At 34.6% G+C, this 11,616-nt stretch overlaps 1 protein-coding gene across 1 annotated transcript in view; it reads right to left on the reverse strand.

The window, feature by feature from the left end:
* The window catches only part of LOC136025682 (apoptosis regulatory protein Siva-like), a gene marked incomplete at its 3' end in the record, with an annotated part of 30,176 nt that extends 22,202 nt beyond the window's left edge, over nt 1–7,974 (reverse strand). Inside the window, 1 exon segment of the mRNA XM_065701660.1 lies at nt 7,865–7,974.
* Between the last annotated feature and the right edge of the window lie 3,642 nt (nt 7,975–11,616).

The raw sequence follows: 11,616 nt of genomic DNA on the forward strand, positions 1-11,616 counted from the left end.
AGAATTCGCGATCGCTATACGTCACTTGGTTAATACCAATTGCCATAAAAAATTAAGATGGTTCCCTTAAGATCAATCTTCAGGAGATAATTTATTTCCATACCCCCCCCCCTGAGTACAGGAGTGCTCTAACAAAATAATCAATCATTTCCTAAAGCTGATTTAGGACAGCTTTTTGGAGATAAAATTACTTCCTGGTACCCATTGTTGCCATTCCTAAGTAATAATTCCTTTTTTCTTTTTTATTGGAAAATTCACTAATGTTTAATGTCGACAAATTGTTTCTCAACTGGTGAAACAAGTCTGCATATTTTATTTGGGTGTTAGCCTATTTCTGATGAACCATTGAGTGCATTTGCTTTGTTATCTTTGCAACAAATTTCTGCCTTGTTTCACCACCAAAAAAAAAGAGAAAAAGATATATAAGCAATGATCCAGACTTTGCACAAGAAACTAATTTATTATTTTCAGGTGGCAACCTTCTGCTTTATTAAAGTTAACCAGACGACAGAGTTCTTCTGCACTCTGACCCCTTGGCATCAGTTCACGAAAATGTAGGGTGGACCAAAACACTCAGGTCAGGAAGAGGGGGGATATCTCCTTCATTTAAATGATTTCTATCTCCTATTATACAATAATATTATATTGTCACCTAAAAGTTGAGAGACAATAATAATTTTTATCATTTTCAATTGTTTACAGATATAGTGAAGAAATAAAACGAAATACGTTGTGCAAATACATAACCAAGAAGAGTTTTAGTCTGGATTCACCTCTTCTCTAAACAGACCATTACTGAACAATTTGTGCAACTTAGCGGTATTAGTGAGGTCTTTCTCACTGGCCAACTGAATAAGAGAATCTAATTGAGAATTAAACATGGTATTTCTGAAACAATTCTTAATTAGGTAGAATTATATTCTTTTCACAGCAGCAACTGCAAAAGATGCAGTTACTGCCATTTGTAAAGAATATTATCTTTGAGCTGATCTTGCCAGTAATAATGCTCACCTTGGAATTCTCTAAAGCAAGTAGCACAAAGAAAAAGTAAAACAAACTTAAAGCTATGCTTGAACAGCAATATCATCTGGAGCCTCTTCCCTTTTTTTGGGAAAAACATAGTTACTAGATCAATATCTCCAACTAAGATCATTTCATTTAAAGAAAGCTCATGTAAGAAGCAAATTTGCTGAACGTTGGCAAAGCCGACTCTGAGGTTATCTTGCTTCATTGTAATCACCTCATCAAGCAAGATCCTAAAACGTTGCATGTAGAACTGATCCCTTCAAGTCTCGGCTTGACTGTTAAATGACATGGAAGTTTTCTTCAAACTCCAAGTCTTTGACCTTAGCTGTTAAAACGATATGGCTCAAGTTTTTGACAAAAAATGTCTGATGACACCCCCCTCCCTGGATTGACTTCCATACGTTTTGCAAACTGCACTGCACTGTCAATTAAACTATTTATTTCCTCGCCAGATATTCTTTCAAAAGTTTCTTTATTGCTTCAAGAACTTCAATTGCGTTGATGATATTCATTGCATCTTCTTCAAGTTTTTCTGTTGACGACCTTCTACATGATAGTTTTCATGAACCAGGGGCAGAAAAGAAAGTCGAAATCGAGAATCATCTTCAGAAGGCTACTTCCTTGTAAATCTTTATATTTCGTTTTTCTGTTTTTCTCCGTTTTATTTCGTCAAAAGCAGACTTTTTCTTCAAACAAAGTAACTCCTGCTTGCATGATTTCATCCGTTGCAGTCACCAGGCCAGTTATAAGTTTTGGAGATCAAGGCTATTTTCAACAGAGGAGAAGTTTCCTTTAAAGGTGGCTAAATGTTTTATAGATGAACAAAAGTACAAATACATTTCTTCTGGGATATTGAATAGCTCTGCCATCAACAGAGATGAATTGCAACTATGATTTATAATGGTGTTCGGTCTGGCAGAGACTGTAAGGCAAAGGGCAATAGAGAAAGTTCTAATAATTTCTGCTGGGCTCCATTGAATAGGCCAAACATTGCATTTTGATAGTCATAAAACCAAAAAGCTGAGTTCATCCAGAGAGATCCCTCCTCTTGATCTGTTACTATTATATTTTCTACCATTTCCAGCCTAGTTTTGTCACTTGCCTCCCTACTATCTAATGGTCTCTCTCTGAGGGTTCTTGCCCCTGACTTGTACTGAAAGAAAGTCAATGAGCTAGTTTTGGGAGGTTTTGTCCAGATAGATAACTTTCTACATTCCATAATGAGAATAGTTTAGCTAAGCTTCATGTGTAGGCACATAGGCTATTTCACTACAAGTTGACTAAAGTCAGAGCCAATTTTCCCAAATCAAGTGAAAATGACAATGAAAACTGAAAAATGAGACATATATTACCATAAAAGCAAAGATAAGCAAAAGAAACCAACCACTTTCTCTGGATGCTTGAATTAAGCAGGCTTATCTTAGTTTCGACAAGTTTTTTTTTGCGGAAAATAAATTTCACCTGGGGAGCAGAGGGAACAGAAATCTGGGGCGGATTATACGTGTTTGTAGGGGGGGGGGGGCAAACTGGGGTCTAGAGGGGGCAGTTGCCCAACCCAATCTACCCCATAGCAAATTACACCCCAGATTCCATTCCTTAGAATAAGAACCTATTGATATAAAATATCGTTCCAACACATGAAAAAAGCTCTGCATTGTTTTTCATTGACCTCTTGCCCTATAACTGACTCCTTCTGGTTATTTGTGTTGACTCCTATGGAAGATTCCTAATATTTATGAAACACCCATTTAAAAGAAAATTTCCACCAACAGCTCTTTCCCTGTATCTCCTCCAATAACTTCATTTCTTAAATCCCTTAAACCCTCAAACTTCCCCAAAGAATGCAGTAAATTCTCCTCTAGCTCTACAACACATCAGAAAACTATAAGGACCACTGTATATTCTTACCTCTTCCAAATATCTTTTTATTTTACTAAGAAGGATAGAATTACCTCTACAAGATATTACCCATTAAACATCCTCCCTGTACCCAGTTCAAAAACAAGTATCCTCAACCATCTCTCTTTCACAAAGAAAGGGGTATATATTTAATCCTAATAAAGCAAGACAAAGCACATTGGAAAGGTTTTGATGTGACAATCTTCATCTGTAGCCATACCTGCAAATTAGGTTTAGTAGAAATTAACACTTGTCTCAGTTTGTTCACTTCAAGTCAGAATAGACAATAGACAAAGCTCCTAGACAAAAAGTTAGTCTATATTCAGAATGATTTATAATAAGAAGAGCTAATTTTCAAACTACAGGACTTTCTTGATAATTATTCCCAAAGGTTGAGGAACTTTAATAAGGCATTATACTATTATATTAAAGGCTTTAACATAATAATATATATTTTTTAATTATCAAACAGTTTGTGGTAACAAACTGTAGTAAGGAGCAACCCGGCTAAATAGTAACTGAAACTCTAGAAAATGGAATTTTGATACCAATAGTTACATCAAAAGAATCGCATTTTAATGCTGATTTTGAATATATAATTTCATCAAGATCAGTTATACCCATCAAAAGTTACGAGCATGTGAAAATTTGCCTCATTTTAGAAAATAGGAGGAAACACCCCCTAAAAGTTATACAATCTTAACAAAAATCACACCATCAGATTCAGCATATCAGAAAACCTTGCTGTAATAATTTCAAGCTCCTATCTACAAAACGGTGGAATTTCGCATTTTTTGCCAGAAGACAGATCACAGATGCATGTTTATTTTTTTTTTTTAGTGCCCTTCTAAGTGACCAAAAAAATGGAAGGCCCCTAGGCCCCCTCCCACGCTCATTTTTTCCCCAAAGACATCGGATCAAAATTCTGAGATAGCCATTTTATTCACCATAGTCGAAAAACCTAATAACTATGTCTTTAGGGACAACTTACTCCCCACAGTCCCCATGGGAGGGGCTGCAAGTTACAAACTTTGACCTGTGTTTACATATAGCAATGGTTACTGGGAAGTGTACAGGCGTTTTCAGGGGGATTTTTTTGATTTAGGGGGAGAGTTGAGGGGGGGGTTTACGTGGGAGGATATTTCCATGGAGAAACTTCTCATGGGGGAAGAGAATTTCAATGAAGGGGGCGCAGGATTTTCTAGCATTAATTGTGTGAAAAGTTTTTTCTACTGAAAATAAGGAGCAGCATTAAAACTTAAAACAAACAAAAATTATTACACATATAAGGGGTTTACCTCCTTGTTATACCTCACTCTTTACACTAAAGTATTTTTAGTAATTTCAGCTATTTATTCTATGGCCTTTGTAATTCAGAGGTCATTCTTAAGGAATTGGAACAAAATTTAAGCTTTAGCATAAAGAGCAAGGTATTGACAAGGGTTGAACCCCCTCATATACACAATAAAAACATACAAATATAGAAGTTTGTTACATGAGTTAATTCGTAAGTTACATATATTTTTTACCAATGAAAACGTTTGTAAAAAATTAAAGTTCTAGTTGCTTTTTTAAGTAATCAAAAATTGGAGAGCACCTAGGCCTCCTCCCTCGCTCATTTTTCTCAAACTCTTCCAATTAATTGCAATTAATTCATATGCAAATTCTGTTTTAATTATTTATGTGTGGAGAGCCAAGATCAAAACATGCATTATTTCAAAAACGTCCAGAAATTAAATTAAAAAAAACAAGTTTTTTTAAATGAAAGTAAGGAGTAACATTAAAACTTAAAACAAACAGAAATTACTCCATATATGAAAGGGGCTTTTTCTCCTCAACGCACCGCTCTTTACGCTAAAGTTTCTTACTGTTTTAAAAATAGAGTTAAGAAAAAGAGTCAAACTTTAGAGTAGAGATTATTCAGCCAAGACTTATTATTCAGCCTAGTCCCTGGCTTCTGCATATATTAATTTGTGTGAGACTAACAAAAAGAGTTTGCCTATTATAGTTTCCATGACAAATTTCTGAAGACAGAAACAGGCACATGAGTTTCTGGTATTACAGCCAATCTATTTTTTGTTGAAATTAAGGGAATTGCAGACCTGAAGCCATGCCACTGAAGAATTGCCACTCAAAACACTTTTACTTATGTAACATTTGAGCTGTAATATTACTTTAGACTGATTGGATAATATCTAAGAAGCAACTTGATTCTTCACACACACACAAAAAAGAGTTCAGTTCAGCTCAGCCAGGATTTAAATCTGGGTGGTTGCCTACATCCTTTGGGCTACCTTCAACATTTTCTTGGCCAGTTCAATTGCAGCTTAGTCTCCCATTTCCTCAAATGAGCCCTATACCACATGCAAAACTTAGCTAATTCTGCATGTTAGAATTAAATTTAGTACTTATTTCTTATTAAAAACTGGTTCATAATATGAAACAATGCCAATTCAAAAATAAAGAAAAGAAAAATCAATAATATTTTGCAAATAGTTTAGGGTTACATTTGGCACTACTAGAGGGACAACTGTAATGTTAGCAGCCACTATATTTTAGAGATAGTGTTGAATAGTAATACTCTTTGTTAATGAGGTGCTGAAAAATTTCTAGACAACTGACTTTTTTCTTTCCTGGAATGTAGTTGAGCTAGGTGAATGAAACTTTAAGGTCCAGAGCCTAGGATTGTGCCCTGGGAAGAACTTTTGAATAGGCAATCTATCACTACTTTCCCATTTCCTTAAAGACAATAATAGAATACAGGTGGAAGTAAATTTTTTACATATTCAGCACAATTTTAAGCCATATTGGGGCTTTTTTTAAAAAGTAAGAAATAATTTTACAAATTTATAGAATCTTATAGATTAAGATAGAGCAAAGAATTGCCACTCAAAACACTTTTACTTATGTAACATTTGAGCTGTGGATGTATTTCTGAAAATTTTGATTTTGGAGCACAAAAAATTGCCTGGGGACTAAAATTCAGTGGTATTTGGAGAGTTGTGGTTGAGATTTATACCCAAAAGGACTATCTGAGGGCATCATTAGCACTCTTGACCCATTTGTGAAACTTTAACTAAGATAACCCAACTACTTTCCAAGTTAGCAAAGAGTACCTAATGTTGGATTTTACCCAAAATGCTTTCTTAGGGTCTTATTGTCTTGTTTGAACAAAAACCTAAATGGGGAGCTTTTAGCTATCTTGGAAAATAGGCTAGTTGAGTTCTTGGTTTCACTTAAACATTGCCTCTCTAATGTAGGCCTAGAAACATTATAAAATTCTGAAAAACAACTTAAAACATTCTCAAATACTAACTAATATCATTCATATGTATGCAGAGGCAGCAGTAACCAAAATGTTTTGGAAGAGGATAATGGATTTTATTAACTGGCTGATTATTTTTTACCAACTGATTTAAGTGCTGTAAAAATTCCCTAATTTTCAATTTGTGGACAGAGACTGATCTAATTTCATTGATTTTATGTCATATATTTCTATCAGCCTATTTACCCTAATAAAAAAATAATTTATTATTTTTACCTATTACCTAATTTATTACCTATTTACCTAAAGTAAAAGCCTATGGTTTGTTCCATTTTTATCTAAAATAAAAATTAAAATTTGGTATTTAGCAACTCTATTTACCAATTAAATTTTTTTTAAAGATAGGCTGAAAAGTTATGGGTGAGGTGGTTCATAATACATGTAGTCTTTCCCCATACATGTTGTTCCTTTATCTATACACTACATTGCTGATGGTTCTTCACTACTAAGGTCTAATCATAGCATTGTTGTATATCTAACAGCATTGTTGTATATCCAACTTTAACATGAAAATGAGGACAAAATGGTAAAATTTTATTTTAACTACTATTTGCTAACTTGGAAAAGGGTTAGATTAGGAAAATTTCAAGGATGGGTCTATGCACTAAAGTATACCCTGGGAAGGTATTTTGAAGTACCTATATCTACTTCTCCTACTAGAGGGCACTGAACTTCATAAATATTTGATTTACATAAATGAAACCTTGCAGAATAGATCTTCTGCTCAAATAAAGTACAAGAAAACTGTTTTCAACTTAACATCTTTGGTCAATCCCTATTTAAGGAGTTTAAAAGATCTTTAAATACATTTCCTAAATTTAGGAAAAACCCATTTATATGGCTTAAAATTCTACTCAAATATCAGGAATTGTATTTTCAGTACTAAAGCTAGAGAAAAAGAAAGTCATGACTGAAAATTAGGGTAAAATATTGTTTTGTCAAAATTCTAATAGCCTAGGCTACATAGGCTTAGATCTGTCAAGTAGCCAAATTTCTCTGACTTAGAAATGAGAAGAGGGTTAACATAATAGCTCAGCAATACCTTCCCAAAGTGTGTTTTTGACTCTAAATTCATAAATAAAGGTTTCATTTTCCTAACCTAGCCCCTTTCCAAGATAGCCATAAGTAGATAAACCAGAATTTTACCCTTTTAACATTCCTGCTCTTGCAGCTGCAGCCAGGTATATATCCAGAGAGGGTCTGAGGTCTTAGCCCCCCTCCAACAAAAAAACACAATTTTTCCATGGGCTATCTTCCAGACCTCCTTACTCAAATTGTCAAATAAAATTACTTCTTCATCAATTCCTCATTGCCCCTCTTCCCCCCAAAACAACTCCTCTGCATGTGTCTGATCATAGTTCCCTCTATTCTAATGGGGTCTGGGTGAAAGTTTTGGAAGGTAGGCCAACAAGAAATAATCAAATAAGCCTAGAAAGAATCCATAGCCTCAAATAATCACATGACCACTGACTGAACTAGGCTATCCTTAAACAGTTAAGAAAGTAGTCAAGATAGGCTACCTAGCCTAGGATTATCCCTTCACTTAGCTCCTCCTGGACGAAGATCGAGCTATAGTTCTTGTGTGCAAGCTATCTAGCTTCAAAATGACTTTACCTTTTTGTAGAGTAACTGATAGTTTTTAGTTTTCTTTAGTACCAAGTGAATTGAATAATCTTTGCTTATTAGTCAACTCGGAAATTCGAGTTGTGATTCTTCGGTGTCTATTCGAATAGAGAAAATAGCGACATTTCTTAGATAAGATAGATAGCACTAATAGCGCACAAGGAGTGAGAAATTTTTCCCTTCCTTAAAAGATTCATTCCAAATGTAAAAATTAGACTTGAATCTCTTATAGAACATATTTAACAACGATAAAAGAAGAATTTTTGTATAGATACAGTAGAATTCTCACAGGGAACAGGCTGTAAAAACTCTTTGAAAGGAGACCAAAATGGCGAAATAAAAGGACATTGTATGCCCTAGTGTTTTGCATTTTAACTCCAGATTTTTAGTTGATCTGCACACTAAGTCACAATGTGTTGCAGTAGCTGCTTGCATTTTTTTTCTGTTCCTAGTTAGCCAGTTTTATGTTTTTGAATTTATCTATAAGCACAGCACTATTCTTTTAGTAATTTTTTTGGCACATTAACTACTGTAAACATTTATAGGTACAAACTTTGGAGGAGGTAGAAAAAACACCCCTGAAAAGCTCTTTTGAAGTAACAAGTGCGCCTAAGTAAGAGAATATATGGCTGCAGAATTTATTTACCTCTCAGAAATATTATGAAAAAGAAAAGAGAGAGAGAGAAAAAAAAAATCAAATTAAGAAGAAAACAATGCTGGAACATCTTTTGTCTCCATCTCTTGTCTCATGTTGTCTCTTGTTATGTCTTCAGAGGACTACCGAAACTCAAAACTAGAAATGATGCAATGGCTGGCTGATCTTGAGAATATATATATATATATTATATATATATATATTAATATATATATTTTTTTAGATATATATATATTTTCTTATAAGCATATATATATATATATATATATATATATATATATATATGTACTAGCATGGCAGACAGCACACACGCCTCGTGGCATATTTCAGCGCCGGAAATGCTACACAGACTGAGACGAAAGCTACCTGAAAATAATTACTCTGACACAAAAACACACGCACAAATGAATACTTTGAAAAGGTTGTACTTTCAGATGCTTTTTGACCAAACTGTTTTAAACAGTCGTTCTTCAAAGTGATTGCAGATTTAAACTCGAATTGATTTTCATATTCTGGACCCAATGCGACAAATACTGCAATAAACTCTCAATTCCAGACAAATTGTGCAAGAAAAATTAGATCTATGAGTCGTCATTAATAATGAGGATTAATTTAAAAAAATTTTGGAACAACTCAAAGGCAACATACCATAAAAATAATCATGGTTAATATTACAAATAAAAATAAAAGGAAGTTGATTTAAAGAAAAATACATGCAACTCCCAGGAAGATGTTTCACGAAAGATCTGTTATTAATTTTAAAGAGGATCCTTATTAGGGTATTTGAAGTCTTTAGTGATACAAAGATATTATATACAATACAGTAAAGAAAATATGGATGAATTACAAAATAACAAATGATTTTTACATTTTTCTTTGGGAAAAAATTACAAGGTATGACGGCACATCGGTATTTCTAAGAAATTGTCAAAGATAGTGTTCTTACATGTTTTATAAGTGACAAATTTACATCCAGGAGAACGCCAAGGTATTTAAATTGACCAGCCCGTTGTACTTCAGTACCACGTATTTAATTACAGATCCTATCTTGAAGCAATTGACCTAATTTTCGAAAATAGCATGTTTTGGGATTAGTTTACATCTATTTTTTTGTTAATAGTGATAATAGTCAAAAAGATTGAGTTAATGAAATCACTTTGACAACGGCTCCCAGGTGGGTTGGTGAAATATATGACATGGTTTTTGTTGAGTTTTAAGGATTTGTCCCTAAATTTTCCAAGTAATGCTTGATAACTCCAAATTCAATTGCTTATATTTTGTGAAAACATCTATTTTCCAGTTCCAGAGTAGTGTTGTGTCTTTGCAGTAATGTTTTACTTGTACTTGCTGTAAGACCAGAAGTCGACGTCTTACCTGAGACCTAGAAGACTGCGTATGATCGACTTCAGTTTGTCACGATTTAGTGCAAGCTTTTCAGTAAACTGGAGCCAGCAGCTCTCCTACTTTCAGCCAAACTTTTAAAATCACCAATGGTATCAAGGTCACTTTTGTCAGTTACCAACCAATTCTTCAATTTACCGCCATGACGTCCGCTCAAATTTAGAAAAGGAGCAGCTAGAAACACTTGCTTTATTATGCGGTCGTTAGGTTTTCCTATGACATGACCAAGCAAACGCAGTCTATTTTTTCACAATCGTGACTGTGGGCTCTGTGTTGGCCATCATTTGAGGTTCCGTTGGAGTATCGAATCCCCAGGATTTTTCGTAAACACCAGTGGCAAAAGACTTCATTAAAATGGAGATAAAACACCATCAGTGGCCAAGTTTCAATTGTATAAAAAGAAACAGATCTAACATCCCCTTACACAAAAATTTTTGTCTTCACAATGATCTCCCGTTGGTTCCACAAATGGCAGTGGAGTTGAGAGGAGGTGTCTTTGGCTTTGTTTATTTTATTCTGTGCCTCAATGTCATAGCCTCCACGAGGGTCTATTAGTGAGCCAAGATAAGTAAAGCTATTGACTTTTTCCTATTCCTGTACGTAAAGCACAAGATGATAGTCCGAGTGTAGATTTAGGTCCATGGCTTTATTTTGACCGTGTTGATGTTTGGTAATATTGCCCATGTTTTGAAGGTTGGTCGTTTTGACAGGAGTCAAATTTTGATTTGAGGAGCCTGATGGGAATTTACAGGTACTCTTCGAAAAAACAAACCCAGCTGAACATTCGATTTTCTTTTGTTTCGCTTCCGAATATAAGAAATTCCCTGCATGGCAGCACAATAAAAAGAATTGGATACTTACTATCTAAGCTTAGTACTAATAGAGTGTATTACTTCAGTGGTTGATGACACGGATACGCGGCAATACTTGGTTCTTGTAAGCTTCTTTTTCTCCTCTAAGACATTTGTGATACCGGCAATGTGCCGCAAGCCTTGGCAAGTATATCGTCGCCTCAGCGCTAGCAGGGATATTGCTTGAAATTTTCCTAGAGGAATGTTAAAGCATATACTTACGGATCGCTGCTAAACTAATACACTAAAATACTTGCTCATTCTTGTCATTTCTTTTATTCACGCCGTTTCTTTGCTTTTTCCTTAGTATTGTCGGTGTTTGTTTTATTTTTCTTGCTCTCTCCTTCTTTCTCCCTTTTCTCGGCTATGTCACATGAATGATGCGTCGCATGTAACTGTCACATGAAACTGACGAATATAACAATATTAAGGGTTCAGAAAGACAGTATGATTATATATATGAATTGCCACTAAATAGAAACACTAAAGAGGTTTCTGACACCGATATTGGATTTACTAGCCTTTGGATATGAAGATAGTTTTGAAATTTCTTAACAAGAAAAATGGGACTTCAGAAAGAAAATCCTTTCACAAGGTAAGCAAATTCCTTCTGTGGTCTAGTTGTCACATAATGGAACATACAAGTAAGTTTAAGGCCCTCATATAATAGACGAAACATTTACAATTATAGTCTATTGATTTTAAAATATTTGCGAAGTGTAACGTCAGTACCGATTGTGCAGGAGATTGAGAATTTTTTGTTGCTTTTAGGTACCCCAAGTTGCCCCTAACGCTAAATCACAAAGTGCAGAAACCTTTTTATTCTCTGACAATGG

The sequence above is a fragment of the Artemia franciscana genome, chromosome 4 (assembly GCF_032884065.1).
Source record: "Artemia franciscana chromosome 4, ASM3288406v1, whole genome shotgun sequence".
In the NCBI taxonomy this organism is placed as follows: domain Eukaryota; kingdom Metazoa; phylum Arthropoda; class Branchiopoda; order Anostraca; family Artemiidae; genus Artemia; species Artemia franciscana.